Source organism: Primulina eburnea, chromosome 10 (assembly GCF_022965805.1).
Source record: "Primulina eburnea isolate SZY01 chromosome 10, ASM2296580v1, whole genome shotgun sequence".
NCBI lineage: Eukaryota > Viridiplantae > Streptophyta > Magnoliopsida > Lamiales > Gesneriaceae > Primulina > Primulina eburnea.
Genome location: NC_133110.1, coordinates 9,439,557 through 9,444,735, shown reverse-complemented (window position 1 = coordinate 9,444,735; position 5,179 = coordinate 9,439,557). Strand labels below are relative to the sequence as shown.

The window sequence follows — 5,179 nt, the reverse complement described above, 5'->3', positions numbered from 1 at the left end:
GATTGTAAAAGTTTGCTGAGGGGGTGGATTCCCTTGGGAACCTCTGAGTCCAAGGACTTCCTTCAGCAATCATCTCTTCAAACTGACTTTCGGTAGAAACCATATCTACATCTTAGATCTGACTTCCCACAGACGACATCAATGATGATGATCCGGCAAATCGAGTGAAATAAATGAACATTTTTACCGGGATGAGTGGGTTCTTCTCGGGAATGTGAGAGACCAGGATGGTAGTTCCTGGCTGAAAAATATGCACAATCAGAGAGTAATGAACGTTAGTTGGGCGCTAGAAGGTTTTTCATCGTGGTCACTCCAATACTCAAGTCAGTAAAGTGTTCTTCGCAAAGAAAAGTACAATATAAAAAATGTATATTTAGTGCTTGTAGCAATATCAAGTGAATAGAATGTTTCAAGATCAATAGAACCTGGGTATTTATAGAGGTAGAGGTAATGATGAACTTTTTTTTTCCAATGTTCGACCTCTCCTGAGGGCGAGATAGATGTCAATGCCTTGTCCACTGGCACTATCACAACTGACATCCCCACACTGTATCTGATAATGTCATATCACCATTGTGTGCGCTAAATGACATGCAAATGATTTCAAAGCATAGCATCCCATACCAGTGGGCTCGGGATCGAAACTTGTCTAGAAGTGCTCGGGCAATGTCAATTGGGCGAGGACATAGACGAGACCCCTGGTCCTTTAAGTCTCATTACATTGCTTGGGCTAAGCTAGGACCTCAGGCTCACTCCAACGTGCACTGGTTTGATCAACTTCCTTGATTATCGCAAACTCAAGGATGACTTTCTCGAAAAAGCATTTCTTTCACCCAGGCTTATTCCTTCCCTGTATTTATTATGTTCTCGTATCTCTCATTTTGTCGAAGTCCCAAGATGACTTAGATCTTTTCCATTTCCCCAAGTATCATAAATTATTTAAAATAAATTTAACCAAATTCCACTAAAATCAACATCTAAATATGTAAGAGGGCTTTTGTTCGGCCTCTACCACAAAAAAAAAAAAAGAAAAAAGAAAAGAAGACATATATTTAGTTAATTTACTGTCTTTCCCAATGTTATATTAATTAATTAATTAATGTATATATTGCAGTATATTGAAGCTTAACTTAAAATAAATAAACTCGAAAAGAAGAACTCAAAGTTGAATAGGGTTCACAGACCCAATAGCCCATATAAGATTATAGATCGGCCCAGTAAGAGCTACCCACTCCACCATGTTCCGCTGTAAACCCTAACTAACTGGATTTGCTTTCCTTTCCACCCATTTTGTTATATATATATATATGCATAGATCTCGTCTGCTTGAGCAATTGGCGATAAATATTTTCTTCTCCTCAAATTTGTATGGTTGTGTTGTGGTCTGTGCGGCGATGGTGATAGATTGAAGGCTTGTTTCTCAACATTCGCAGTGGCCGCCTAAGTGCTTTCGCCTTCGCCGGGCTTGAGAGCTTATGCTGCACTCTCTCCTTCCTTGGATGTCTGAGCCGCCTCCACCACATCCACCACAAGCATCGTTTTTTTCTTTCTTTTTTATTTTTAAAGCCTGAGATTGCAACCCATTGATTTATCTGGTTGAATCAATGGATCTATCATTAGGCTATATTGAAATTCTGATTGCATATATCTCTTGCGGTGATTTTGTTTATGAGGATTTATTTGGGGATGATGAAAGAAATCAGACGGATTCCCACTGATTTTATGCATGATTTCAAAAACCAGCTACTTCTGACCCTATACTGCCATCAATATTTCCAAACTTTTTTTCAATTTGTGTTTTTTTTACTATTTGATTTGATTTTCCGGGGATATATCTTTTTTCTTGAAGAATGTGAGTTGGCTTATGATGTGAGATTAATATATTTGCTACTCTTGATGGGAAATGAAATTTTCCATCTGATGATTCTTTACCACCAAGATCTCTGAGGCCGCTTATTTTAAAATTGCCATTTTGTTTTATCATATAATTTATAGGTAAAATCTTTTTTGATTTTCCTGAAAATCTTTTTTTTTTAATCTTTCACTCGTATATAATTATTTTTGAAATTATATTTTTACTATATTATAAACTTTGAGGATCTTAGATATATAATTTTACGGGACTCATATTTATTGTGTGAGTTTCATGTTTATTGTGTGAGTTTCATGTGAGACCGTCTCACGGATCTTAATCTGTGAGACGGGTGATCCGTCTCACAAATACGACTTGTGAGATCGTCTCGCACAAGTTTTTGTCTATTTTTATTCCCATGTCGACCTTTGAATTCGTCTGTGAAGTTTCTAAAGTTTGCCTAATTTCGTCCTTGGAGTCGTGCCTCCGTTGGAAACTAATCCAAGCCTTGCACATGACCCAATCTCCCACAAATTATTCGTTTCATCTACAGAATCTCGTTCTTTCGCAAAAATTAGAAGTTTAATTTCCTTGTTCCTCCATTGGCGATGAGCGAAGGGCCGATAGCTAGGTCAAACGTTTGCAAACTCGAGGGACGTCACCCTTTCAGGCAACAGCATGATTTGTAGCGAATAACACTCTTTTAATGCCACAATCTGTGAGCCTCAGGATTATATTTCTTAACCAAATAGCACAGAAATCATGTGGGCGTAAAGTTTATTTGTGGGTCAGCGGAATAAAGTCCCTAAATATATGTTTAGAATATGACAAAAGTTTAAGATTCAAAAATTAAGTTAGAATAAAGCCTTAATAACTCTAATTTTGAGAAAATAAAGACATTTTTAAAAAATTAAAAAATGGAATTATGATAAAAAAAAAAAAAAAAAGATCCAATCTATGACTCAGATTATACGAGGAAATTTTGATTAATGATAATATCCAGCTGAGTAGAAATCACCATGAAGTAGTCCAGCTAAATCTTATGGATGAACAAATATTAGAGGACGCTAGAAGCTCGTCCCGTGGTTTCTGGAGACCAAACTTAAGCAGTACAAATATACTAGTACTTGTGCAAAGCAAGGATTAAATCAAGAGAAAACCTGATATTTATAGAGCTAAAATTAGGTACTTTGTATGACAGTTTAATATTGTGAAAATTCTAGTTAGATAAGTCACCTTGAATATTATATTTGATTTGAATGAAACATTCATATTTTCCCGGAATTATTACCTTACCCTGAAAGATTTGTCGAGCATCTTATATGGCAAGCAGGCAAGCACTTCGTGCACCTCTTTATTATATTGAGTTTGGGACAGGCCTCGTTTAGGTTTGTTGTTCAGGCATTTCGTGCCACCCTACTCAGCCAACACCATACTTAGGCGAGATTCTCGGGCTGCGATGCTCAAGGCTTGGCCAATTAGGATTTGGGGTGCAGAACAAATCCGAGTGGGGTCGGATTTAAGGCTTATCAATAGTATCTACCCCTTTTGGTCTAAAAAAATCATGAATTATGGACCTAGTGTTTTAATTATAGTCGACTCGAGCCTGTGTTTCCTCTTGATTGTGATTTTTTCGAATTTTGTGTTAGTTTGATTCATATCTAAGACACAGAAACAAAGGGCCACAAACGGTCAGATTGAAATATGCATGAACTAAACCACAATCCGTGTGACTTCCACTTTTGGACAATTGATATACATGTGGATGGCCAAGATTATGTGTCTGTTAAGATTCTCGAGACGATGGGTCGAGTACCTAATTAAATCTACATCGTACGATCATTTTTTTTTATTGTGTCTTTGTGCTTGCATGGCCCTTACTATAATAGTTGTGTCTTCCCAGTCATTTTCGTTTTCTCTCACTTTCGTTCTGCTACTCTGCCGAATTTATTAGGATAGTCCAGGAATTGGCCAAGGACGGAGCTCAATCATAGATGAGGAGATGTGATTAGAGAGGGATCGAGCATGTCGGCTTGTTACGACCTAGCGATTTTTCAAGAAGAGGTCGGAGCTCATAGACCACCCTCTGGCTACATCTTTTACACCGACCAAAATAGATATGAATCTCTGATTTACTATACTCCAAAACTATCTAAAAGATGAGTGAATACTACAATATTCCCTAAGTCAACTCCTTCCGAACTCCTATTCCATTTTGTTATTATTAGGGACTTTTATATATTTTGGGATTCAAATTTTCATAGCTCTTCTTATTAGAATATGTTCGGGCAAATTTTATATTAGCCCGAAGGTAGAACATAAATTATTGGGTGGCAGTCACACTTCCCATAAGGGGTGGCCTAACCGGTTCTTTTATGTTCGAGCCCCTTCTGATATGACTTGAGCAGAGGAGATTAGGGATCAGTGATGATACCCTCGTAAGAGCTCGAGTCATGGATGACCCGGAATATCAAATGGATTCCCAAATCCGAGTAAGTCTGCAGGTGGATTCTTCTGGAGCCGGGCAGGTGCAAGCCCATGCTCTACTCTCCGGGCAGTCATAGGCCCGGGCTCTTGTATAAATCTCCAGGGAGGCATTCTACCCGGCCACCTCGATATGAGCACCGCACTTGAGTATACTAGCAGAATATGATGTGGGCGACTGTCCCATCTCTGACACCGTGCCGATGAGTTGACATGTCAGAATATAGGGTGTGCTCAGCCGTCCTACTATAATTAGTAGGTAGCACGGAGAACGAGGTCATCATTACTTCTCATACTATAAATACCAGGTTCTCTCTTTACATTTACAGTGGATTCATTCACACCAATAATCACAGCCATCACTGGGCTACATTGGTTTTCTTGCTTGAGTACCCTGCTGACTTAAGCATCAGAGTGGTCACGCCGGACACCCCTCCGGCGCCCATTCACGAGTTCCTTTCATTGTTCGCAGGTCACGATCGAAGCCATCTACCTTGTTCATTTTCCTAAACAACACTATAAATTCTTAATTTGATCCGGTGGAGCACCCGACCCTGCTCATCCATTTCACCCGGATCGCATCATTGGCGCCGTCTGTGGGAAATTGAGCTCAAGACGTAGATATGGTTTCTATTCAAAAATAAGCCCAACTCTGCTTGGCAAACATACAAGTCCGACCAGCTCGACACTCAGATCTTATATGTGGATTTTATATGGGCTCAAAGTTCAGCATATATCCTGGATTGAGGTGGAAGACCATTTGTTGTGCACTCAGCAGCATACAGCTATATTAGTCAACTAATATAGCTCAACCAGGGAAGTTTCACTCTACCGAAATGAATT

General features: G+C 39.0%; 3 non-coding genes across 3 annotated transcripts; all 3 read left to right on the top strand.

Annotated features, from left to right (window-relative positions):
- Positions 1-1,389: 1,389 nt before the first annotated feature.
- LOC140804074 (small nucleolar RNA SNORD14) lies at positions 1,390-1,511 on the top strand. The gene has a single exon (XR_012112034.1). It is a non-coding gene; the product is annotated as a small nucleolar RNA SNORD14 (small nucleolar RNA).
- A 169-nt stretch (positions 1,512-1,680) lies between these two features.
- On the top strand, positions 1,681-1,758 carry LOC140804127 (small nucleolar RNA R12). The gene has a single exon (XR_012112085.1). It is a non-coding gene; the product is annotated as a small nucleolar RNA R12 (small nucleolar RNA).
- A 101-nt stretch (positions 1,759-1,859) lies between these two features.
- LOC140804076 (small nucleolar RNA SNORD24) lies at positions 1,860-1,951 on the top strand. The gene has a single exon (XR_012112036.1). It is a non-coding gene; the product is annotated as a small nucleolar RNA SNORD24 (small nucleolar RNA).
- Positions 1,952-5,179: the final 3,228 nt, after the last annotated feature.